Source organism: Macrobrachium nipponense, chromosome 14 (assembly GCF_015104395.2).
Source record: "Macrobrachium nipponense isolate FS-2020 chromosome 14, ASM1510439v2, whole genome shotgun sequence".
NCBI classification, from domain to species: domain Eukaryota; kingdom Metazoa; phylum Arthropoda; class Malacostraca; order Decapoda; family Palaemonidae; genus Macrobrachium; species Macrobrachium nipponense.
The window spans coordinates 5080534-5108021 of record NC_087207.1 but is presented as its reverse complement, the minus strand read 5'-3'; the positions used below and the strand labels follow the sequence as shown (position 1 = coordinate 5108021).

Genomic DNA, 27488 nt, shown 5'->3' with positions numbered 1-27488 from the left:
CACAAGAATAAGTAGAGAAATTACTTGTGATGAAGATAGGAACGCTCTACAAAGAGACCTAACAAGTATATGATTGGGCAGAGGTAAATAGGATGGTATTAACTGATAAAATTTGAATCAATAAAATTATGGAGACAGAGAAGGAAAGCTATATGCATATAGGGGACCTAATAATGAGACAATCACAAATAAGGAAGCAGTTAAAGACCTTGGTGTGATGATGAATAGGAACATGTTATGCAATGATCAAATAGCAATTCTGTTGGCAAAATGTAAAGCCCCAAAAATGGGAATGTTGTTACGGCACTTCAAAACAAGAAAAGCTGAACCACATGATTATGCTTTATCATATGTTCGTAGTCCACTTGAATATTGCAATATGATATGGTACCCACACTATCAAAAGGATATTGCACAAATAGAGAGTGTACAAAGGTCCTTTACAGCTAGAATAGAAGAAGTTAAGGACCTAGACTACTGGGAAAGACTACAATCCTTAAAATTATATAGTCTAGAAAGGAGAAGAGAACGCTACATGATAATTCAGGCATGGAAACAGATAGAAGGAATAACAGAAAATATCATGGAACTAAAAATATCAGAAAGAGCAAGCAGAGGTAGATTAATAGTGCCCAAAACTATACCAGGAAAAATAAGGAAAGCACACAGGACATTAATCCACTACGCACCAGCATTGATAATGCAGCGTCTATTCAATGCGTTGCCAGCTCATCTGAGGAATATATCAGGAGTTGAGCGTAGATGTGTTTAAGAATAAGCTCGACAAATATCTAAACTGCATCCCAGACCATCCAAGATTGGAAGATGCAAAATATACCGGAAGATGTACTAGCAACTCTCTGGTAGACATTAGAGGCGCCTCACACTGAGGGACCTGGGGCACCGAACAAACTGTAAGGTCTGTAAGGTCTGTAAGGTAAGGCAACTCAGGACCTTTTGGCCCAGTCTACAAGACGGTCAGCCGTACCTTCAACCTCTCAGCTGCGGTTCGACCGCTGAAGAAAGTTAAGCCCTTTCGTGGGCTCCCCCCTCGAGAGCAGCTCCTCGAGGGAGAGGGTTTTCACGAGGAAGAGCTTCCTTTAAGCCACAGCCTTCCAAGTGAGAAGCATGTCCTTCAGACACCAGTCGGAGCCAGACTGAAGTTTTTTGCGGGAGCGTGGGAGAGAGAGAGACACGGACTCTTGGGTCCCTCAAGATCGTGGAGCAGGGGTACAAGATCCCCTTTTTAGATCTTCCGTCCTCTTTCTACGACTCCCAGAGACCTTTCTCCATCCTATCAGGGAGAAAAAGAAGAAAGTATTGTTCGATCTTCCTTCAGCAGATGATCGACAAAAGAGCGGTGGAACAAGTCGCGGACCTGGGGTCTCCTGGTTTTACAACAGAATCTTCCTAGTACCGAAGCAGTCGTCAGGTTGGCGTCCAGTTCTAGATGTAAGCAGGCTCAATCTTTTTGTGGAAAAGAAACAAATTCACGATGGAGACGCCTCATTCTGTTCTGGGAGCATTGAGACCGGGCGAGGTGCTGGATGGTGTCCTTAGACTTGCAGGACGCGTACTTTCACATCCCGATCCACCCATCTTCAAGAAAGTTATCTAAGGTTTGTCTAGCAGTACAACAAAGTATGGCAGTTCAGAGCTATGTGCTTCGGACTGACCACGGCTCCGATGGTGTTCACAGTAGTAATGAAGAACATAGCGAGGTGGCTACACTCTTCGGGAATAAGAGTTTCCCTGTACCTCGACGACTGGCTGATCAGAGCGTCGTCGAGAGAGAAGTGTCTGAAGGACTTGCAGTTCACTTTAGCCTTAGCGAAGTCCCTGGGACTTCTGGTCAACCTCGAAAAGTCGCATCTGACCCAACACAGTCCATCGTGATCTGGGGATTCAGATGGATTCAGTGGCTTTTCGAGCGTTTCCGTCCCAGGAACGTCAGCGGCTAGGCTTAGAAAAGATCTCAGCCTTTCTAAGGAAAGAGACTTGCTCGGCGAGGGAATGGATGAGTCTGCTGGGGACCATTCCTCGCTAGAAAGGTTTGTTTCCTTGGGAAGACTGCACATCAGGCCTCTCCAATTTTTCCTTGCGGACGAGTGGAAGGCAAGGAGGACGATCTCAATGCCATATTGAGAATATCGCTTCCAATCAAGAACCACCTAAGATGGTGGTTGGACCCTCAGAAGCTTCAAGAGGGCATGTCCTAAGTCTTCTGAGCCCCCGACCTAGTGTTGTTTTTCAGACGCTTCCATCACAGGATGGGGTGCAACACTAGGGGGGAAGGAAGTGTCAGGCTCCTGGAGAGGGAAACAGGTAGCCTGGCATATAAATGTCAAAGAACTGGCAGCAGTATTTCTGTCCCTGCAGTTCTTCGAAAAAGAGTTTGGAGAACAAGATTGTTCAGATAAACTCGGACAATACCACAGCACTCGCTTATTTAAAAAACCAGGGAGGAACACACTCCAGAACGTTGTTTTCCCTAGCGAGAGAGATTCTGCTGTGGGCAAAGAGAAAAAAGGTGACTATCCTGACGAGATTCATTGCAGGAGTGCAAAACGTCAGGGCAGACCGTTCTCAGTCGTCGAGACCAAGTCCTACCGAACGGAATGGACCTTGAACGAAGACGTTTGTCGAGAACCTGTGGACGTTGTGGGGACGTCCACTGGTCGACTTATTCGCAACGTCAAGGACCAAGAGACTTCTCTTTACTGCTCCCCGGTCCTGGATCCAGAAGCAATCGCGGTAGACGCTTTGCTTTGGAATTGGACGGGCTAGACTTATACGCCTTCCCACCATTCAAGATTCTGGGGGAAGTCATGAGGAAGTTTGCGGCCTCGGAAGGGACGAGGTTAACCCTGATCGCTCCGATGTGGCCAGCGAGAGAATGGTTCACAGAGGTCATGTCTTTCCTTGTAGACTTTCCAAGGACATTGCCCTGGAGGAAAGATCTACTCAAACAGCATCACTTCGAAAGGTTTCACCAAAACCTCTCCGCTCTGGGTCTGACTGCGTTCAGGCTATCGAAAAGTTGGCCAGAGCGAGAGGTTTTTCGAAAGCAGCTGCGAGAGCAATCGCACATGCGAGACGTGCTTCCACAAGAGCTGTTTACCAATCGAAGTGGGCTTTCCTTCAGGGCATGGTGTAAAAAGGAGGGAGTTTCCTCTTCCTCGACCTCTGTGAAACCAGATAGCTGATTTTCTGCTCTTTCTCAGGAATGTGCAGAAATTAGCCGTCCCTACCATCAAGGGATATAAAAGCATGTTGTCAGCGGTTTTTAGGCACAGAGGCCTCGACCTGTCTGACAACAAGGACATTCATGACCTGTTAAGTCTTTCGAGACCTCGAAGGTTCCTCAAATGAGACCTCCATCATGGAACCTGGATGTAGTCCTTAAATTCCTTATGTCGAGCACTTTCGAACCGCTTCAGGCAGCGTCTCTTCGAAACTGACAAGGAAGGCTCTTTTCCTAACTTCTCTTGCGACGGCTAAGAGAGTTAGTGAAAATTCAAGCGTTTAGCAAGTTAATGGGATTCAAAGGGGACAATGCTGTCTGCTCGTTGAACCCAACTTTCTTGGCGAAGAATGAAAATCCTTCGAACCCTTGGCTGAAGACTTTCGAGATCAAGGGTATGTCAAGTCTGGTGGGCCAAGAACCAGAGAGAGTCCTGTGCCCGGTCAGGGCTCTCAAGTTCTACGTGCATAGAACGAAAGAGGTAAGAGGTCCCTCAGGTAACCTCTGGTGCTCTGTGAAGAGACCAGAGTACCTTTATCGAAGAAGTGCTGTTGCTTTCTTTCTAAGGGACACCATCGGGAGGCTCATTCATCTTTCCAGAAGGGACTGATTTGAGCCTCTTCCGAGTAAAAAGCGCACGAAGTTCGAGCCGTCGCTACCTCTCTTGCCTTCCAAAGAAACATGTCAATCAAGGACATCCTTGATTGCACCTTTTGGAGGAGTAACTCCGTCTTCGCCTCACATTACCTAAGGGATGTGAGAACGATTTATGACGATTGTAATGCACTGGGGCCATACGTTTCTGCGGACACAGTATTGGGGTCCGGAAGTAGCTCTTTCCCTATCCCTTAGTTAGGTTTAGGTTAGGTTGTTGTGTTTTTAGGTTGTGGTGAGTCTTATGTGAAGATCTCCCATCCTTTAGTTAGTTTTAAGGGGTTTCGTGAATAGTTGGTCAGGTGGTGGTCAGTTGCTTCGTTGCCCTCATTTGTATGGCCTCGATGATCTTGTCACGCTGAGTCTTGCACCCGTTGACAGATCATCCAGAGCGCACCAGCACTACAGGTCTCCACCTGGCTGGCAACTCTGTGTTAAGCAAAAGCAGCCTTACGTGACAGTAATCACATAGTCTACTTTGCAAACAGGTAAGGAACCAAGATGTATATCATCTACTTAATTTAAGTTTCCTAAAAAATCCTATTCTGTCTCTTCCCACCATCCGAAGGTGGGATTCAGCTATATATATATCTGTCAGGTAAGTGGCATGAACAAAATGTTATTGTTATTATACAATTAAGTTTGTTCATACTTACCTGGCAGATATATATAATTAAAGTGCCCGCCCTCCTCCCCTCAGGAGACAGAGACATTAATAAAAAATATGAATAGAAAATGGGAATGGTTCCTGATATCCGCCTCCCTGCGGGGGCGGGAAATGGGTACTACCAACCTGGCCGCCCACTGCGTGTGCCGCGAGTTTTGAAATTTTCTGTCGGACGTCAGAAAATACAGCTATATATATATCTGCCAGGTAAGTATGAACAAACTTAATTGTATAACTAACAATAACATTTTAGCGTTTTCAGTCCTTGGTAAGCACAGGTTCAGAATCTTGAGAATCCTTCTCTTGATTTTCGGCTGTGAAGACATAGGTTGCACTAACCTTCCACCTTCGTCTTCAACGACACATAGTGTTGTTTCTCCCTAGCTGAGATTCAACTACTATGAGAGTGTCTTGCCATCAGGGACCTTGGTCCCTAGAAGGCAATTGACTTTCGCCTGTTGGGCACATGCCTTAAGAGAATCATCACCTAGCCGTCCGGCATCGGTGGCAAACAAATAGACGATTTGTATGGTCTCTCGGCATAACCCTTTAAAGGCGAAGGTCACATGACTTGGACACTTGCCTCACTACCTAACGCAGTCAGTTGGCAGCTGTCAGAGCGCCCGAGTCAGTTACGATCTATGCTGTGGACTTAGTTCGGTTGTTCCAGATCAATCATTACTTTCGTCTAATAGCTTGTCCTAGTACCCATACCATTGACACCCACCATGGAGTATCGGTGTCCTATCCACTACTGATAAGAAGAAACTTCGTCGCTGCAATGGGATAGGAGAATGCAAGACATTTCGCTGCAGACTTCGCTGCAGACTTCGCTTGCAGACGGATAGACCAGTATGGGTACTGGACATCACCGAAGTCGAGAAGACGGATAGGTCATAGCGACTTTTCCCTTCTTTTCCTCTCAGGGAACTGCATGACTTTTCCTGCGAAGTCAAGCATCCAGGGGATGGGGATCTGTGAGGCTCGATTTCGTACCGAACTTCATAGCGAAGACTCAGAACCTTCTTGGTCCCTGCCGATTAGTTCGAGTCCTTCACAATCCCCTCCCTAATGGATTTCACTGCCTTCGATGCGAAGGAGATGCTGCTTTGTCCTGTGAGGGCGCAACGGCACTGTCTGAACGACACCTCAGGTCTGAGTGTTGATGCCTCTTCGTTAGCACCAGGATGACCAAGAAAGAAGTATACAGGAACACACTTTCTTTTTGACTGCGTGAGGTGATCAGGAGGGCGTACGAGGCTGATGGTAGCGACGACATCCGTACCCTTCGTCCGAGAGCCCACAAAGTCAGAGATATTGGTTCTTCCTCGCATTCCGCAAGAACTTCTCCGTGGCGTAGGTACTGAAGTCAGGGGTCTGGTCCAACCAGACCACATGCACCTCCTTCGACCTTTAGGATATAGCCCACAGGTCCTTGGACACTGGTACCTTAGGACCCGTGGTGGCGGCTCAACACATTGTGTAGCTAACCCAGACCCTAGCAGGCCGAACAGCATCAATTCCTGGTGTGACTGCAGAATGGATGAGTGATTGAGAGTGTAACTGGCTCCTCTTTCCCATCTTTTTCTCCCCTCTACCTGTGGGCAGAGGGACACGGTCGTCACCCTGCTGGAAGGGTGAGATGCAGGTAAGCTACTCGACCGAGCCCCATCCTATCCCTTTCACTAGGGATAGGAGTGAATATCCACCACTTCCCCAAACAAGGGGGGGGGAGAGTGGAAGCCAACAAAAGACAAACTCATAACTTCATGTTGCCCCTTGCAAACAGGAACAAGTTCTTGCTTGCTAGTTTTAAGAGATACGCTTGCCTCTCTCTTATTACTTGAGTACAGAGGTCTGACCATTGATCCTGCAGTGCACACCCCGATCAATCGGACAGAGGCTAGGATCCCTCCCTCGCTCTAACGACCAGGGAGGCAATCCAAGGTTGGGCGAACACCAGTCTGTTCACAAAAGACTCAGATTCCTCCCACCAAGAAGTGAGTCTTCCTATTGTAAAAGCCTATTGTAAAAGGACTGAAAGGTTTGTATCCCGTGTTGGAACAAATGACAATTTGTCCAAAATTGCATTTTTCCTAACTATACAAACCTGAGGTCCTTTTACACATAGTCCCACCTCATGCCACCCCTCACTCTGTGTTTTTTGCCTGGGCCTAAAGCAAAAGTGATTCTTCACCTCCCAGTCGCGCGGCGCACGCACTGTCGGACAAGCAGTTAACTACTGAACTCCCTTGTTCGAAGCTTACGACCGTCCAGCTGCTGCTAGTTACCTTCCTATTGTAAAAGGACCTCAGGTTTGTATAGTTAGGAAAAATGCAATTTTGGACAAATTGTCATTTTTTTTATTGAAATTAATATTTTAGTACAGTATTGCTAAACATGTGGTTGGATGTGACCCTTTTTGTGAAACTTTCTTAAGAAAGAAATATTTACTTTTTATTTTTTCAGGAGTGGGTATTCTGGTGTTGCTACATTTTGCTCAAAGGAAGCTACTCCAGTTTATGCTCAGGAAGGTCTTTCAGGTAATAGTACATAGATGCTGGTATTTTGAGCTTATCTTCCTATCCCACACACAAAGTCAAAGTTCTTCTGTTTTTGTAGTAGCCATACTTTGGCACATCATGCATGCCAGGCTGTACAAGTGTTACAAGAGTCATACTTCCCTGTTCACATAGTATATGACCAGGGAGCTGATAATGCAGGACAGCAACATCAGCAATGTTCATTAGAAAATATTTCTCACCTATGTAGTGTGGCTTCAGGTAAAAGGTGGTTTGTATTTGTAAGAAAAAATTGCAAATGATGGATATTTTGTATTTTTCCTAATGATATAAACCTGAAGTGTGAGTATAATCCCACCACTGAGCAACCCTGTTAAAGGAAAAAGTGATCCTGTAGTTGAATTATTCTCCCATCCCTTACTTTTCTGCCACTAGTTAACTACCTTGTTACCAAGTTCAACAACCAACTTTCGTCATATGTAATCCTTATAAAGGACATGAATTTGTATATCTAGAAAAAATTACAATGATCTTACTCTATACTCAAAGAGCTTTTAAGCAATCTTGTTATTTTGATAGTAAATTTTAATTCATCAGCTAATGTTTTTTACAGGTTTATATGGAGGAAATTTACTGGATAAAGGGGGGACTCCTGAATCACTTGCTGGGCATTGGACTGAGGAAGAATTAAGAAATTTGGACAGTGAAGGACGAGCCATTATCACGCAGCATTCCATAAAGGTATTAAATGTTAAATTAAAGGTTGGAGTGCCAGTGACAGATTTTTACCGAAAAAGAATTCCTTCTATGAATGGAACCCCCCATTTTACAGTTTGTTCCGACACGGCATACAAACCTTCGGGTCCTTTTACAATAGAAGGTACTAGCGGCAGCTGATAGGTCGTAAGCTTTCGAACAAGGGGTTCGGTGGAGTTAACTGCTTGTCCGACAGGCGCGCGCGCGACTGGTAGGTAAACAAATCACTTTTGCTTTCGGCCTGCTGGCGTGTGGACGTGTATCATCGCTCTCTGCCCGCTTCGTCGTCGTTGCTTTCGCATGGTTGTGTTTTTCTTTTTCTATTTATCTAGTGAAAAACTGAATTGTAAGTACAATCATTTCATGATTTATTTCCATTGAATTCAATTGTGAATTAAAGGATCTTGGTTTTCACCACGCCCTCGATTACCCGAGTGCCGGGACTGAAGGGCGTAAGTGCGGGAATTCATTTTCCCAGAAATGATCCTCGTATTGTGTGCTCGGTGCCGAGGGCGGAGAGAGCGCTCGCTCCGGAGCGTATATTTTGGTTGGAAATGTGTAGATGAAAAATCGTAAGTAAGTGCTCTTTTTCATTTATATTTTTTTGACCTGTAGCTGGCGTTGCCGAGCGAATGCGCTCGGCACGGAAACTTATTCTGTATGGAAGTGGAATCGCAAGTACAGTATTCTTTTTCATTTTCATATATTTATTTTGATTGTAGCAATACTCATTTTGGATCAGTTTCCGAGCTTACCCGGAAATTGATCCTTTCCCCTTTTTATTTGAATGAAGTGAAATCGCAAGTGCAGTTCTTTTTCATTTTCATATTTTATTGAGATTGCATTGGTTACTGGGATCAATGTTTCCGCTATTTCCCGGGAATTGATCCTTCCCCTTTTATGTATGAAGTGAAATCGCAAGCGCAGTATTCTTTTTCATTTCATATATATTTTGATTGCATCAATTCATTATGGATCAAGGTTTCCATAAACCTTGATCCATAAAAGGTAAGAAATGGATCCTTTTTACCCTTGCGCTCGGTACCGAGGGCGCAAATGCGCTCGATCCGAAGCCCTTATCATTGTGAAGTGAATCGTAATGCAAGATTCTTTTTCATTTTATTCCTTTATTATTGATTTGCATCAATATTTATTTGTTCAAGTTCCGCTCAGTCAGGGAATTGATCCTTATGCCCTTGCATTCGGGCCGATGGCACGATTTGCTCTCGGGCTCTTATATTATTGTTGGGTACATGGGTGCTGTGCGGGGGTGGGGCGAAGAACGAGAACCCCCCCCGCTCAGCTCCCACAGATGGCCCTTCCCCTTGGGAGGGGGAAGGTTATCGGCGTTCTTCTCCTCGCCCGATCGTCGAGCGCGGGGGAGGGCGCTCCTTGCCTGATGTACAATTGTATTCGGGGTCTTCCACTCGTTCGGGAGAGGGCTCACCCCCCCGCGCGAGGGGACTTCCCCCCCCCACTAATCGCTACTACTGTTATTTCCGCAGGTGCTACTGCCACGAGGGTGGACCTTGGTGAGTAGGGCGTCCTTCCATTTGCAGGGCGTGCTAGTGTCCAGGGGCTGCGGTTCTATGTCTGGGCCTACTGCGGTCACCCATGGAGTGGTGACCACGCTCCAGGTGACGACGTCCCTCCTCACCTGGTGTACTCGCCTCACGTGGTAAACAGTCTTGCCTACAGCCCGCTGTGAAGTGCCGTTCGCCGTACCGAGAGGGGGGCGTGCCGCCGCCGTCGTGGTTGCCGCGCTGCAGCGACCACACTTCCGCTTGCCCTAGAGCTCGCCCCTGGACCTGCCGCCGGTACCAGGATGTTGCTGGCTGCTGCTCCACTTCCTGTGTTTCCAGTGCTGCCGCCGTACCTGCCAATTCTGGGCTGACTGTCCATGCAGTCCGCTGCGCTGGCTGTCCTGCCGTTGCTGCGCTGGCTGTCCCTGCCTTTGCTGCGCCTGCTCCCTACCGATGCTGTGCTGGCTGTGCCTGCTGTTCCTGAGATGCCATACCTGCTGATGTCGTCCCTGTTCGTGGTGGGTACTACCCCAGACTTGGTCTGTCTGTACAGGTGCGTCCGGGCCCTGTGGCTTCGGCTACAGCAGCCCCGGCTCCGCCCTGGATAGCAGATCTACGTCTGTCCTGAGGAAGCTGACGAAGAAGAGGAGGAAGGGTGTCGTCGTCGTCGTCTTCATCATTCTTCATCGTCGTCGGCTGCTGCCTCTTCCCCTTCGACTTCTAAGGCTTCACAGCCGAGGAAGAAGGAGGAAGGGAAGGGAGAAGGGAAGGTTGCCTCCTCCCTCCTAAGAAGTCTCCCTCGGGGGAGCTTCTCGGGACCCGTCTCACCTCGGTGGGACGGGAGGGTTCCTTCCGCTGGTCCTCCTGCTCCTTCGGGAGCGGGGCCCGTCTCTTCTTCCGCAAGGAAGAAGACTACGGGGACCAGAGGGGTACCGACTAACACCGGTACTTCCTCGCCTGGTGTCAGTGGTTCTGCCACTGCATCAGGGTCCGTCTCGGCCTCTCGTCGCGGGAGGTACCGAGTGTACGGCCGCTACCAGCGACCGTGCAGCCAGGAACCAGACCTCTGAGTCCGCTCAGCGTCAGGTTCACGGCACGGGGCGGAAGACTGGTGACAGCCGCTCACTCGACTCTCACCAGACCAGCTCTCACTCTCGCGGCGAACAGCTGGCTACCCGGGGACGTGACGGTCCACGATCCGGCCATGGGCTGAGGCTGGGAAGAGGTCCTCGTTCGCCGGTGCCAGCCACGGCTGGAACCAGCGACGTGACGTGCCGTGAGGACAAGCACCGGTCTCACTGTGACAGTGGAGCCTGCAGGTCGCCTGACCGTCGCTCTCACAGAGAGCGATCGGGTACGGCAACCAGCACCAGCTCTGTGACTCGAGACTCGGACCGCTGTGCTCAGTCCAGCCGTTCTCCACACAGCGAGACGGTTCGACCAGGCCTGCAGCTCGATCGCCACCGCGGGTTGACGATCGCCTGCAGCCCTCCAAGCCGGCTGGTTTCTGCCAGCGAGCGACGAGGGAGCGCAGGTCTGCCTCTCCCGTACCTTCAACCTCCTCGGGTTACACCGGGAGGAGCGAGGTATTGAGGAGTGATCGTGAGGGGTGCGCCCCTCATGATCCACCACGACGCCCTACGTGCCAGGCACGGTTCTTGGACCGGCCAGGACGTATGCGCAAGTGGATGGGGAGACCGAGAGGGCTGTCGCTGTTCCCCCTTCTTAGGAGGAAGGTTCTCGGAATATGCTCTTGTTCGAAGGGCTTAATGGTCCCACTCTGAAGATGCTGTGACTTCCGAGATCCAGAGGAACTTTGCCGAGGTTATGGCGCTGATTCGTCAGCACAACGACCCTCGGGGGGAAGGATCGCCGCTCCCACCAGCAGAGCCCGTCTCGGCTCGAGTCGTTTGGGGCCCGAGAGGGAACCCAAATCGACGGTGGGTCTGCCGCGATCGGAGCTTGCCGACTGTGTTGAACCAGGTAGTCTCTTGTCTCCGGACAAGAAGGCTCTCTCAGTTCTGGCCGGTCAAACAAGCTACTTCACCTCCTACTGCGACAGAGGCGTTTCTACGTGTCTTCGGACACCGTATTTGAATACCCCTTCGGTCCTCCTGAGGTTTCGACCTCGACGAGGACTGGAAGCGTCGGAGGACGGTATCGGCTCTCTCCTGTCAGGTGTCGATCAGCCCCACCCAGACGACGTTCACAGAGTGGCGGCAGACCCTTACCTACAGTATGAGTTCGTAACCCTCCTCGGGAAAACGTTTTCTCTGACGATACGTTTTCCCAGGCTCTGAGAGGCCATCGCCGTAAGGCGATGGCTGCTCCTTTTCTTCTCCAACTGCTAGTTCCGCTGGGAAGGCGAGCCAGTATCCAATTCCTCCCCCATTCCCTCTCTCCTTACGGCTACGAGGGAAAGGGGAGGGATCCTACAGAGATTTCTCTGTAAGATCCCACGTTAGGGGCTGCGCTACCGACCTTCGGGTCCTACCTGACGTAAGCCCGGTCGTGTTGAGGAGGGATCCTGCCCCTTTCTCGATATTCCTACGGGGAATCGAGAGGACCACCAGCCGATATCGTTTGACGAATTGGCGGTGGGGGGTTTCGCAGAGTGATTAGAATTCTACGGAATTTCTAGCGCAACTCAGAGTGTTCGAGTTTTTACGATCTCCAAACACTTAGGCGAAAGACCACGGTCCAAAGTAGACGCGAGAATTCCCCGATAATTGTTACACGATAATCGGGAACCTCGATTATGCTCGAATTCCGGTAATTTCTAGCATTTGGAAGAAGACTGCTGCTGGAAGAAGAGTATTCACAGTAGCGTTTAACCTGGAATAGAGAGAAGAACGGACGGGGAACTTCCAGTTTGGCTTGAATCTATCGTCTTCGGTATTCTGTTCACCATTGAAGCTTTCTTCTTTGGGTAAAGACTTCTCCTTCACTCTCTTGACTAGAGAACGAAGGCGGTTCGATCTCCAAATCCTTATTCCTCATTCCTTCGAGGGGAAAAGAATTTAGGATGGAGGTCGTTGGCTACAGAACCTACAAATAATACTACGTATATTACCCTCGGCGACATTGATTCTTTAACAGTTGAATTGTCCGTAGGCGCATTACCGTAGTTAACTCTTACGGTTTGTGACCGAGACGAATTGTAGCTTAATTGGACTGCAAATCGGGGTGCCTGCAACCTCCCAGAAGTTATCAGTTTCGATTTTAGCACACTGGTATTGTCATGACAACACCAAATCAGCTTTGTATTTACCGAAATCGTTTCGGTTAAAATATAATTGCTCGAGCGTATTCTTTATGCTCGGATGGTTCTAGCCGAACGCATTCCTTCGTGGAATAATGGGATTACCTGGCAACTCAGGATGACGAGTCACCGAGAGCTACTGGCGTATTGAACTGCCTGATAGCGGCTCAGTATCAAGCTAGGTCTCGGAGATGCACGGTCGGTTACGTCTCTCTCTCCCCAGGTTTGATTGACTACCGAACGTATCTCTGCCCAACCAATCATGGGACTTAGGTCTCGATTACGGGGATTCTCGCAATAATGAAGGACCATCTACTGCTGTGACGCTCGATTTCATCGCCTTCGACATTGCGAGAATTTTCAACAGAGATATCTCTTGGACTCTTTCATCTTTCTGTTTACGGCACGGTAACAGAAGTCTGTACTAGTCAACCGCTCATCGCACCGCGATAATGCGAATGATGTTTTTGCAGACATCTGAGTTTGTCTTCTAAATATCTCGTATTCGTAGGTGTGCAATTATTCATTGCTCGCCCCGAATTAACAGATATGTCAGAAGACATCGCTACTCTCGACCTGACAGCTCTACTTCCAAATGTTCAGCCCATGAGAAGCAGTTCTTCAGGCAGTATTTCCCTGTCTTCATTACTGAAAAGCGCTCCGCTTTTATTGCAACTACGATCCTCACCGGACAGCAATGAATAGCGGTTAGCGTTCTCAGTCTTTGTAGCACAGGTTCAGAATCTTGAGAATCCTTCTCTCTGTTCAGCTGTGAAGACGTAGGTTGCATTTTCTGTACACCTTCGTCTTCAACGACACATAGTGTTGTTTCTCCTTAGCCGAGAATCAACTATACTATGAGATATCTTGCCATCAAGGACCTCGGTTCTCTAGAAGGCAATTGACTTTGGCCTGTTGGGCACATGCCTTAAGAGAGTCATCACCTTGCCTTCTGGCAGCGGTGACGAACAAATTATTTGTTTTAGTCTCTTGGCATAAAACCCCTTTTAAAAGGCGAAGGTCACGTGACTTGCTCGGGTGCTTGGACAACTTGTCCTCCTACGAACGCAGTCAGTCGGCAGCTGTCAGAGCGCCCAAGTCTGTTACGAACTTCGCTGTGGACTTAGTTCGGTTGTTCCATAACAATCTTTTCTTCGTCCTAACGGCTTGTCACAGTACCCATACCATCGACACCCACCAATGAGTGTCGGTGTCCTATCCACTACCGAGAACAACAACTTCGCTGCAGACGGAATAGACCAGTATGGGTACAGGACATCACCGAAGTCGAGAAGAGGGATAGGTCATACGACCATCCCTTCTTTTCCTCTGAGGTAATTGCATGACTTTTCCTGCGAAGTCAAGCATCCAGGGGATGGGGATTGCGTGACGCTCGATTTCGTACCGAATTCGTAGCGAAGACTCTGAACCCTTCGGTCACCTGACGATCGGTTAGAGTCCTTCACAATCCCCTTCCCTAATGGACTTCACTGCCTTCGATGCGAAGGAGATGCTGCTTTGTCCTGTGAGCGCGACCGCGCTTTCTGAAGAAACTCGACATCCCAGGCTGAGTGTTGAAGACTCTTCGTCAGCACCAAGATGACCTAGAAGTACACTCCCTCGAGTTACACAAGAACTTCTCCGAGGTGGCGCAGGTACTGAAGGCAGGGTCTGGTACAACCAGACCACCGGCACCTCCTTCTACCTTTTGGATATTGACCCACAGGTCCTTGGATCGTTTTCCTTAGGACCCGTGGTGGCTGCTCAACACGTTGTTCTAGCTAACCCAGACCCAGCTAGCAGGCTGAACAGCATCGAGTCCTGGTGTGACTGTAAGAATAGATAAGTGAATGAGAGAGTGACTGGCTTCTCTTCCTATCTTTTTCTCCCCTCTACCTGTGGGTAGAGGGATACGGTCATCACCTTGCTGGATAAGGACGAGATGCCGGTGAGCTACTCGACAGAGCCCCATCCTATCCCTTTCACTAGGGATGGGAGCGAATATCCACCACTTCCTCCTACAAGGGGGGAGGGGAAGTGGATGCCAACAAGAGGACCAAAACCTAAAACTTTATGTTGCCTGTCTTGCAAATAGGAACTTCTTGTTCTTGGTTTGCTGGTAACGAAGCGATACCGCTTAGCCTCTCTCTTAGATACTTGGTCCAAGAGGTCTGACCATTGATCCTGCGGTGCACACCCGATCATCGGACAGAGGCTTGGATCCCTCCCTCGCTCTTACGACCAGGGAGGCATTCCAAGGTTGGGCGAACACCAGTCTGTTCACAAAAGACTCAGATTCCTCCCACCAAGAAGTGAGTCTTCCTATTGTAAAAGGACCGAAGGTTTGTATGCCGTGTCGGAACAAATGACAATTTGTCCAAAATTGCATTTTTCCTAACTATACAAACCTGAGGTCCTTTTTACACATAGCCCACCTCATGCCACCCTCACTCTGCAGTTTTTGCTTGGGCCAAAAGCAAAAGTGATTTGTTTACCTACCAGTCGCACAGCGCGCGCCTGTCGGACAAGCAGTTAACTACCGAACCCCTTGTTCGAAAGCTTACGACCTATCCAGCTGCCGCTAGTACCTTCCTATTGTAAAAGGACCTCAGGTTGTATAGTTAGGAAAAATGCAATTTGGACAAATTGTCATTTTTGTGTTGATATGAGGCAAAGTCTAATTGGGAAAGGCTAATATAATTATTAAGATGCACCCTGGGGGTTTGTGTTGGCAGTCAGTTCACCTCACTTTGTGCATTATAGTAATTGTTTAAAGGTGCTTGTAGCTTTCCTTCAACCCTAGCTGCACTCACAAACCAGATAGGAGGTTGAGGAGTCATTGCTCCACTGCTCATGATCATGACTGGGAACTCTATGTTTGTAAGTGGGTTGCAGCTTACCATCAATTGAGAAAATAAACTCCACCAGTCAATTGAGAAAAAAACTCCCAGCTAAGGAAGAAGACTCTTACATGAAAGGCAATGCTTGTTCACCTATTGGAACAATAATATTTTTTAAGATGCATGATTTGTATTTTTTGTTGGTATGCAAGCCAGAGCATTTGATCATATTTCCAACTCCCACCATGCCACTGTCCATGATGCCAATTGAAGGAAAAGTACTGTTTGTTGGTCATTTAGTGGTGTTTCTCCTCAAACTCATTTTTTAAAAACTATCATTTAACTTCATTACAAAATTTCTATGGCCAAATCCAGTTGGCATTGAAGAATATGCTAAGTAAAAAAGGCTCTGGTTGCATACATAGGAAAAATGCAATTTGCCTTGAACATTTTCTGTGTATTTTACTAATGCTTATTCAACTAAATTTTTTGTATAAGAAAAAATTACTACTTGATGGATAAAATTTAACATCTTGTTAGTCCATATATGTAATGAAATTGGAAAACATGTCTGAGTGATTTTTATTTTAATTCAGGGTAACAGCAGTATGTTCTCAGCTGTAGCGGTAATAAATGTTTATTGTCAAGAGTGGATCCCGAAAAGCCAGAACGAAGAGCGTATAAGTTACGCTTTTATGAATTGTTAAGGACAGCGAGCAGCAGCTATTTATTCAACGGGTTGCCATGTTATTATAGTTGGCGATATAAATACATCTCACAAGAGGATTGATCACTGTGATCCAGATGATTTGTAGTAGAGTTGTGTTGTTCATGCATAATACCTACTAGCCTCTATTTTACCTATATTGCGCTACCCACTATATTGAATGTTTTCAAGTATAATTCAATAGAGTAAGTCCCCTGAAGATGCATCCACACTACAGTAAAACACTTCTTAAACACATGCTCAAAACGTACCACAGGATATTACAAACTGGTTGAAAACAAGTTGACAACTGTAAGTAGAGAGCAAATCTTTGGGTGTAATGCAGGATAACCGTATGAAACTATGGGTTATTGCTACCAGTATGTCACTGAAGTTTTTTAAACAAGCTGTATGGGATGTCTTTGCAATAAGTGGCTGGTGTGTGTTTATGATTGCATGTTTTACTGCAGTGTGAACACACCCCTTACATGTTTGCTGTAGCCATTGTGATCCAGGAGGTATTGTTATACCTTTGTGGATAATATTTTCTTGTGATAGTCATTTTGAGTTAGATATGCATTTCTTATTAAATATATTAAATACTGAGAGAGAAGTAGCATTTAATGCAAGTGAAGAACCACTGTCTTTAAAAACATTTCACTTTTTTCTCTTGCTGGGCAAATTATTATTGATAAACGTATTTTTTTTATCAGTCATTTGTTCTTTCAGGTTATTTATGACTAAAATAAATTATTAGTTCTTTTGACTAACTTGGCATAAAGTTCTGTGTGCTAGTTTTTTGTCAAAGTTAGTAATGCTTTTTGTTCATGGTCCAAAGTATAGTTTACAATTTTGTACATGAAACTTACCCAGCAGATATATACTTAGCTATAGACTCGGTCGTCCGACAGAATTTCAAAAACTCGCGGCACACGCGACAGGTAGGTCAGGTGATCCACCATTCCCGCCGCTGGGTGGCGGGGGTCTGGACAAACTATTCCCGTTTTCTAAGCCATAATTTCTCTGTCGGTTGAACGGACAACACCTATTGTTCATTCCTCCATCTTGGATTTCTACTCGTTTTGCCAAGAATTTGGATTGGTCTTTTGGTGACGTATTCTGTTTTTTCTCTGGCTTGGCATACGCTTATTGTGGACTGTTTTTTCGACTTTGGTTTTGTTTACTACTCTTTCACGATGTCTGACGCTAAGGCTTCACCTATGTTTAGAGTTTGGCAGTAGGAAGGTTGCAAGGTTAGGCTGCCTAAATCGGCAGTAGATCCTCATAGTATTTGCACTAAATGCAGAGAGAATGAATGTTCTTTTAATAACACCTGTGTTGAATGCGAGAACCTTACGGAGCTTGAATGGAAGGAGTTATCGTCATATGTTAGGAAGCTTGAGAGAGATAGAGTAAGAAAGGCTTCAGCTAGGTCATCTGTAGATCTTGCTCTTTAGAACAGAAGTAAACTCTCCTACTAACGATTTTCCCTTAGCCTCAGCTGCTTCTCCCTGTTCTGAATCCAAAGATTCTTCTTCAGAGAGGGAAAATGTAAAAGCTTCAATCAAGAAACTTCAAGCTCAGCTACGAGCTCTAAACGAAGGTAAGAGTGGTGATAGTGACTTGTGCAGTGTCCCAGTGCAGTGGAGGGGGCGTCTGACCGGTTCTCATTGCTCCTAGGCCTAGACCGCTTCCAAACTCCCAGGACCAGGGGAGGAGGGATGTCGAAAGCCGCAGGGAGGATGCAGAACATCCCAACGGTCAGGCGTCCCTTCGGCAGATCCTGTTGTAAGTCCCAGGCTGCCTCGGATTGCCGCAGAAAAGGCGTCCTAAGGGAGTGTTTTTCGGCTCAGACTCTTCCTCTCCTAAACGAGGATGGAGTTCGGCCTCTCTTTGCGCGCCCTTTGAAGGAGAGCCTGGAAGGCGCCTAAAGGAGACGCGGCTGATTCCAGCCCAGAGCGTTTTCCCGAGATTGGCCTCGGGAAACTAAGAAGACGAAACAAGAGGAGCCTTCACCTTCAGGATCCTACGAAGAAGTTTTTGATTAATCTGCAAGAGCAGTTAGCTTCTTTAGTAGGCTCCTTTGCTAAGGACTCGACAAGGAGGAAAGATGTTTCGCTCCCTGTTAAGAGTTCCGCTAAGCGCCCCTCTTCGCATAGGAGAGAACCCTCACAATCTCCAGGTGTTTATCGCCTTCATCGAGAGACTCGTCCGATAGGAGTTGTTTCTCCTGAGAAGAGTTCTTTCGCCCTATAGGCTGTCTTCTCCGAAGCGCCCTATGAGACACCGCGAATCGAGCAGAAGTCTCGATCAGTTTAGGTTCAAGGAACCGGAAAACCGATTTAAGTATCAGGATCCTTTGGGTCTGCAGGACCAGGAACCAGGCAGGCGCAAAGAGGGGGGGGGGGGGGGGGGGGCGTCAAAGAGGGGGGGGGGGGGGGGGGGGGGGGGGGGGGGCAGCAAGACGCAAGAAAGGGCGTCAAGAGCCTCTCAGACCACAGGATTTCAGGACGTCAGGAGTCTGCTAGAAGGCAGGAATCAGGACGCCATGGAGTCAGGGCGCCAGGAGTCAGGACGCCATGAGTCAGGGACGCCCAGGAGTCAGGGCGCCAGGAGTTAGGACGCCAGGAGGCAGGACGCCAGGAGTACGTTAGGCGTCAAGAGTTAGGGCGCCAAGAAGCCTGTTAAGCGTCATGAAATCAGGACGCGGGGATCTTTTCAAGCGCCCTGAATCAGGGCGCCAGGAGCCTAGCAAGCGCCGCGAACCTGGCGAACCGCAAGAACCTAGCAACAAGAGTCTAGTAGGCGCAAGAGTGTTTCGGACAGGCAGGAGCCTCACTCTTCGTATAGAAGTGCTAATGTTCAGCGCTCCCCTTCTCGGGAAAGGAGTTCTTCTCCCGGGAAGAGCCAGATCACTCCCAAACGGTCTCCTTCGGTGGATCAGTTGGACCAGGTATCGGAAGACGACGAGCCAGTAGATGTAGCAGTTTCTGACTACAAGAGACTTTCACTTTTGCTGCTAAAGGAGTTCGGAGACTCCCTTCATCCTGCTGACCCTCCTTCACCAGGATCTTTGATGTCTAGCACAAAAGCTCTCAAGTCGTCTTCCTTCGTCAAGATGCGCCCAGCTCTTTGTATGAAAAAGGCCTTAAAGACCTTTTCAGAGTGGTTGACTTCCAGAAGGGAAGCGGGCAAAACAGTTTTTTTCCTGACCCTCCTTCCAAGTTAACAGGCAAACCAGGAAGGTGGTACGAGACCAAAGAACCTATGGGGTTAGGCCTCCCTTTTCTTCCGCAGATGCGGATTTGTCCTTAGTGGACTCTTCCAGGAGGAAGTCTTTGCTGTCGGCTAAGGCAACATGGGGCATGTGTGAGCTAGACCACCTTCTAAAGGGCCTCTTTAAAACCCTGGAAGTCTTCAATTTTATGGACTGGGCTTTGGGAGCTTTAGCTAAGAGAGCTCAGGACATGACTTTGTTTCCCCATGGAGGAACTTTCAAGCGTCCTGGCTTGCTTGGACAGAGCGGTCATGGACGGTTCCGTAGAAGTTGCCTCTCTTTTTGGAACGGGAGTCTTAAAGAAGAGATCGGTCTTTAGCTCTTTTCTAGCAAGAGCCGTATCACCTTTGCAAAGAACATCTCTTCTTTTTGCACCGTTTATCCCCGCATCTGTTTCCACAGGAGACTGTTAGAGAGGTTTTTCTAAATCTCTTACGGAGAAGGCAACTCAGGATCTCCTCACGCACTCAGCCAAGAAGTTTAGGGCGGAATTTAGTGCCTATAGAGAAAAAAGAGAGACCCTCTTTTGTACAGCCCTTTCGAGGTGCGCCTCCTCTTCTAGAGCCCCTCTTAGATGGTCGCAGACCAGATAGAAGGAGTAGACATCTAGAAGGTCCTTCGGGAAGTCCTAGATGAGCAGGGAGTCTCCAGACGAAAGTAGGCGCCAGACTACTCTTACTTTGCAAAAGTCTGGGCGCAGAAGGGAGCGGACTCTTGGTCCCTCTCTATCCTGAAAAAAGGATACTTGATCCCTTCAGGGAAAATCCATCCCTTGACGACAACTCCAAGGGAGTTGACTGCAAGATACTCGGATCCGGTCCGAAAGCTTGCTATTTTGCAAGCAGTGGAACAGATGATTTGCCAAGGAAGCGGTAGAACTGGTTCAAGATCTCCAGTCTCCAGGATTTTACAATCGGCTATTCCTGGTACCGAAAGCATCGGGGGGATGGAGACCGGTTCTAGACGTCAGTGCCCTGAATTTCTTTTGTCTTGAAGAAGAAATTTTCAATGGAGACGTCTTCCTCTGTTCTGTCTGCTCTTCGTCCAGGGGACTGGATGGTGGTCCCTGGACCTTCAGGATGCGTATTTCCATGTGCCAATTCATCCGGCAGCAAGGAAATATCTGAGATTCATGTTCCAAGGGAAAGTGTTCCAGTTTCCGAGCGAGGTGCTTCGGACTTTCGACTGCCCCTCATGTCTTCACGGACATCATGAAGAATGAGCTTATTGGCTACATCTGGAAGGGATCAGGATCTCGTTATATCTGGACGATTGGCTAATAAGAGCCCAATCGGAGAAAAAATGTCTGGAGGACCTGTTAGTTACTCTAAATTTGACAAAGTCCCTAGGACTTTTGTTGAGTCAATCGCGAGAAATCCATGCTGACTCCCCAGCAGAGTATTGTCTATCTGGGGATTCAGATGGATTCTCGGGATTTTCTAGCGTATCCTTCGCAGGAAAAGGAGGTTGAGAACGCTGCCTAGAAAAGGTGGCAGTCTTCTTAAGGAAAGAACATTGTTCCGCGAGGGAATGGATGAGCTTACTGGGGACCCTCTCCTCGATGGAACAGTTCGTTTCCTTAGGAAGACTACACCTACGACCCCTTCAATTTTGATCTGAAGGAGAAGTGGGATTGGAAGTCCCAACAATCTAGGAGATACATTTCCAATCTCGAAAGGGATCAAGGAGAATATCATTGGTGGTTAGATCCACAGAAACTAAGCAAGGGAATCTCCCTTCGCTTACAGAACCCTCGCCTAGCGTTATTTGGGACGCCTCAGATTCAGGGTGTGGGAGCGACCTAGGTTCGGAAGAAGTGTCAGGCACTTGGGAAGGAGAACAAGTGTCCTGGCACATAAAACAAGAAAGAACTAACAGCCATTCATCTAGCTTTAGTCATTTCGAGGAACAGGTCTCAGGTCTGTGGGATTCAGATTCACTCGGACAAACACAACAAGCCCTCGCTTATATAAAGAACAAAGGGGGACGCATTCCTTTTCCCTGTACGAATCAGCAAAGGATCTCTGATTTGGGCTCAGGAAAGGAAGATCTCTCTTCTCACAAGGTTTGTGCAGGGAGTAGAAAAAATGTCCGGGCAGATCTGTTGAGCAGAAAAGAACAAGTCTACCCACGGAATGGACTCTCAATCCTCAGATTTGCCAACAACTTTGGCATCTGTGGGGAAGGCCCAATATAGACCTGTTCGCGACCAACAAGAATCACAGATTAGAGACCTATTGCTCCCGATCTCGGATCCACAAGCAGTAGCAGTAGACAGCTTTCTGCTAGATTGGACGGGCTTGGACGCATACGCCTTCCCTCCTTTCAAGATAGTAGGGGAAGTATGAGGAAGTTCGCTTGCTCGGAAGGAACAAGAATGACCCTCATCGCTCCCTTCTGGCCAGCTCTCGATTGGTTCACAGAGGTGCTGGAGTGGTTAGTAGATTTTCCAAGATCGCTTCCACTAAGGAATGATCTTCTCAAACAACCCCACTTCAACAGGTTTCACCAAAAAAAACTCCCCGCTCTAAGTCTGACCGCCTTCAGACTGTCGAAGGACTTGTCAGAGCAAGGGGCTTTTCACGAGAAGTGGCGAAGGCTATTGCAAGAGCCAGAAGAGTCTCCACCTCTAAAAGTATATCAGTCGAAGTGGGATTGTTTAGAAGATGGTGTAAGGGAAAGAAAATATCCTCTTCCAGTACCTCTGTAACTGAAATCGCAGATTTTCTCTATATTTGAGAAAAGACTGTAACTGGCAGTTTCAACAGTGAAGGGTTACAGAAGTATGCTGGCCTCAGTTTCGACATAGAGGAATAGATCTGACGAATAATAAAGATCTACATGACCTTATAAGGTCTTTCGAAACCACGAAAGACCATGTAATCAAGAAGCCTAGCTGGAACTTGGATGTGGTCCTCAAGTTCCTAATGTCGGAAAAATTTGTACCGTCCTCACGCAGCTTCGTTTAGAGACTTAACGAGAAAGTCATTATTCCTCTTTGCGTTAGCAACAGCCAAGAGAATTAGCGAGTTGCAAGCTTTGGAAGGCAAAGTGGGTTTTAAGAAGGATTCAGCGATTTGCTCCTTTGAAACCATTTTTTCTAGCAAAAAATGAAAATCCCTCAAAGCCGTTGGCCAAGAAGCTTTAAGATAAGAGGACTATCTTCATTAACAGGAGAGAACTAGAAAGGACTTTGTGTCCAGTCAGGGCACTCAAGTTCTACCTGGGAGAAGAAGAAGTTGCCTGAGAGGTACAGAAGAAAGTCTTTGGTGCTCTGTAAGAGATCCGAAAAGATCGATTTCTAAGAACGCCCTTACATACTTCATAAAAGATGTAATAAGGGAAGGAAGCCACCTAAGTGCGATGAAGAGCACCTCAAGGTTCTCAGAGTGAGAGCTCATGAAGTGAGAGGCCATAGCTACTCTATGCATTTTCACAAAACATGGTCTCTTCAGGCTCTTATAGAGTCTACGTTTGGAGATGTAATTCTGTGTTCGCCTCGAATTACCTAAAGAAGACGTTTTAAAATTTCGTACGAAAAGTGCTTTGCTTCTGGGATTCCGCCAGCGTATGTTTCGGCGAATTCAGTTGCTGGGAGAAGGGGCTGAGGCCTAATCCTTCCTAATTTAGTTTAGTGTTTAAATTACTTTTTATTGGTGGTTGTTTTTTATTGGTTAATTGTCAGAGGGAATAGGGAACCCTCTTGCAATTCATAGATTATAAACAATACTAACATGGTCAGGTGATCGGGATTGGCTTCAGTGCTCTTTGTGATTTTTTAATAACCTTAACTCTGTCATGTAAGAGGGCGAGTCTCCATTGATATGACAAAAGGTCAAGGCTCTACCAGTAAGTGGGTCAGCCCCCATTGGTACGATCCAGAATTAGCAAAAAGGCTCTGTCGCGTAAGCGGGCTAGCTCCCATTGACACGATCCAAAGAGTTATTCAACCATAGGTTCATTCCTCGTTGACAAAACTCTTGAGGCAGGCAGACTCATCGACAGTAGTCATGAAGTCTTCAGCCCAATCAGGTAGGAACTATGGATTATTTTATCAAGAACATAGGTTGTTTTTTCCCTGTTTTTTAATGTATTTAGTTTAAGTATTATTTTGTTTTAGCTGTCTCTTGCCCGCCACAAAGGGTGCCAATCAGCTAAGTATATATCGGCTGGGTAAGTTTCATGTACAAAAAATGATATTGTTAAGATACAATAAAGTTTTGTACATACTTACCTGGCAGATATATCAATTATGGCCCACCCATCCTCCCCTCAAGGAGACAGGTGGAAGAGAAATTATGGCTTAGAAAACGGGAATAGTTCCAGACCCCGCCATCCCAGCGGCGGGAATGGTGGATCACCTGACCTACCTGTCGCGTGTGCCGCGAGTTTTGAAATTCTGTCGGGACGACCGAGTCTATAGCTAAGTATATATCTGCCAGTAAGTATGTACAAAACTTTATTGTATCTTAACAATATCATTTTATGTATCATGTTGTATTTGCAGATTTGGTAAAACTGGAAGCAGTTATGTAATATTACCTTGACTGTTTTTTATTTATTTCTGTTTTTGTTTAATAATGTTGTGATAAATGTATCGAGTTATAATCAATGTGTACATTGTTTTGTTCATCAGTTTTTATATTTATAGAGCTTTAACCCCTTTCCTTGGGATGAGCTTTTTGTTCTTTTTTATGAAAACACAGAAGTTAATCATTTGAAGATTTTACCAACTTTCAATTAAAAGAGAATTTTGAAGGAGGCAGTTGTTGATCCTTGATGTGGGATAACAGCAAATTAGAGAATCTGTCCATGGGACCTTTAAAGAACAACAGATATTCCACGACGTAATTTGACAAATTCTTACTCTTGATACAAAGGCAGAGATCAGGAGCCTTATAAATGTAATGTAGAACACAGGAGCTTGAAAGATTGGAACTTGAAACAGGGTACTAGAAGCACTAAAGCCAGAGACTCAGGAACCTGTGACATCAGTTTCTGTCTGAGTATTTTGCTTTTTTAGTTCTTTAAAAATTTATTTATAAGGTGAAGTTGCTTCATTTCTCATTTCCTTGACTTTCAAGCCATACATTATCAACAGGCCAATGTTGTAAAATTAGGCTATGAAAGCATTGAACTCACACAATACTTCTGTGATATTTTATAAGTAGACTTATTTTTGGTACTGATTCTTCTTGCATGGCATCTGTTAGGGTTAGCTCCATCACTCACTTTCTTTAACTCAGTAGGAATGGTATAGATTAATTCTTGTATTTCCTGTAGTTCTATATCTTGAAAAATCCTTCTTCACCCGCTCTCTTGCCTTAGTCTTTCTTGTTATTTCTGTGATAGGCTCTGTGATGAATTTATTGTTGAAAATTTTCCAGCATGAGGTTGTCATAGCCTGTAGATTTGTTATGGATTTTTCCGTTATATTTATTGGATCAGTAGTTATAAAACTTTCTGTGTCTTCATTTTGTTTTCTTTAGAGATCATCTTTTATAGCCAGAACAATTCTCTCCATAGAGTATTGAGTGTATTAAGCCCTGAACATCCTTATACCTCTGGTCTAGAGTTGTATGAGAGATACTGTGTTGGTGGCAAGTTGACTGACACCTGCTGTGTTGAATTCATAGTATTCTGGTAGCAAAGGGCGAATCTTCAATGGCAAGAAATCTTATTCATTTTTTGTGAATAGTGTTATGGTGTTTTGGTAGTTCATACTTCTTGTTATTCTTCCAAAAGACTGGGATTTGGGGTCTATCTTTTCACTTCAAGGTTCTGGGATTAGAAGATAAATCAAGGCTACCTTGATCATAAACTTGCTAGTGTTATCAGAAAATATTAATGTCAAACCTTTTCTGTCTTAAAACTTGGTACTTGATGCTCCTCTTGACTAAGAAATGTCTTATTTGGCTTTTTTTTTTTTTTTTTTTTGTTTTTTTTAGATCAAGTGGTTTCATTGTCTCTGAAGGCCTACTTCAGAAAGCTGTCCATTTTTTTCCTTATAAATTTCTTTATGGTTTTAGAAAACTCCCAAGCTGCCTTTTGGCTGGCAGAACCTGCTTCTCATGTAATCTCTACATTTTTTAGTCCAAACTATTTCATGAATTAAACCAACCAATCTTTGTGGGCTTGAATTCTATAGAGCTAGATCCTTCCCTTCTGCGGGCTATATGGATTCATATAAAGATGTGGCCTTTCCTTTGCTAGTCATATTAAAGTACTTTTGGATGCCTTTTTTATAGTAATCCTGCACCCACAGAAAAATGGCAGTTTTTCACATATGAGAAAGATTTTGTTCTTGATGAAGTGTTTTGCTCTTCCTGGTGAAGCTTTGAGGAACAACTGTACAGTTAACACTGATTCCATAATGGCAGGGCATCCTCAGTACATTTGTCCATGGTATGTAGAGGGTCACCAACTTAAACTTTTATTGCAAGATCTTCACTTTCTTTTGCCTCTTGGTAACACTTTTATCAGCCCAGAAACTTCTGTGCTTTTGGGTCGTGATTGAATTGAAGAAGAAAACGTTTTAGGTGCTGGTAATGCTATCTTCAAGATTCTTATGGCTTCACATGCCTGTGACTATCATCTAGGGACACACAAGAAGTCCCACCTAAATAGCTATTCAGGGCTAATGCAAATTAATAACTTTGGATGGATGATTTTTGAAAATGTGCAGTAAGGCAAATGTAAAGTGTTAGTTTTGTTCTAAAAGAAATATATTTTGTTTTAAAAATCATATATTTTAAGGTAGTAGGGATATCATAAATTGCCAATACGCCTAAGTTTTTTAAAAGTTTTGTTTGGGTTTTATATATTACTGTATATAAATATAAAAATTATAGCAAATCCTTCCTTGGTATCTAAGACATTGCACTTCAACTTGAATTGTTATTAGGCAGACCAATGCATTTATTTTAATTATATTGATACTAAATTTAATTACCATTTGTGGAATCCAAGCATGGATTTGTGTAATTATTACATTATTTTTGTTGAAAAGTTATTAATATGGTAAACCAAGGTAATTCAATAAACCTATCTGTTTTTTTAAGTAAAGACATCTTCTTCATATATTTTCAGGACTTTGAGCTCCGTCTTGATAGGCGTTATTTGGACAAGTTCCTCATTCCCATACATAAAGAAAAGAAAATACCAAGAGCACTGACTATGAAAGAAATTCAGCAAATGAGACAAGCAATACCTTGTTCAAAAAGGCACAGCAGCCACAAGGCCCTAAGATTTCTGACTCTGAATTTGTTACAGAGCAAAATGGCATTCCACTAGATGATAGTGCATATGGGGGAGGATGTCCATGCTGATGAATATCTCCTTGAGTCTGCCAGTGATTTTCATGTAGTTGATACTTTTCGTTACTTTTATCCTAAATAAACGGGATGCATATTCACTTGTTGGAATACCTTTACTAATGCCAGGTCTCTAATTATGGAACAGATTGACTACTATTTTGTGATGAAAGTTTATTGCCTTTTGTTGAAGAAAGTTCTATATTGCAAGATGTAATGGGTAGTGATCACTGTCCAGTAGTACTAAGAGTCAAAGGAGAAGTAATTAATTCATCTAAACTTCCAGATCTGTCACAAAGTTCTTTCCAGAATTTAAAGGTAACCAACAGAAGTTGTCATCTTATTTTGAGTCGTAGCTACAATTTCCTGCTATAAAAGTTCTGCCATGACCGAGTCAGCCAGCTTCTCTTGTGGAACAAGAGAAAGATTAGCGAAAGTCCAAAAGTAAACCCACATCAAGGGGGCAAAAGCAAAGTAAGTCTGAACTTGCCTATTTCACTGTAAAGCCTAAGGATGCAGAAGAAAGCAAAGTGGTATCCAAGGATGAGGCTAAATTAAAGGAAAATAAGTCATACTTTCAAAATGCAATCAATAGAAGTGTCTCATCTTACAGCAGGAGTTGAACATTGTTTGAAACCCAGTGACAAGGAGTCTCTTGAGAGAGTAAACAAAATTGTGATGACTCCATATCAATCCAAAATGAACAAGAAAAAGGCAACAACTC

At 45.6% G+C, this 27488-nt stretch overlaps 1 pseudogene; it reads left to right on the top strand.

The window, feature by feature from the left end:
- The window catches only part of LOC135226025 (DNA-(apurinic or apyrimidinic site) endonuclease 2-like), a 36021-nt pseudogene extending 8901 nt beyond the window's left edge, over window positions 1-27120 (top strand).
- Window positions 27121-27488: the final 368 nt, after the last annotated feature.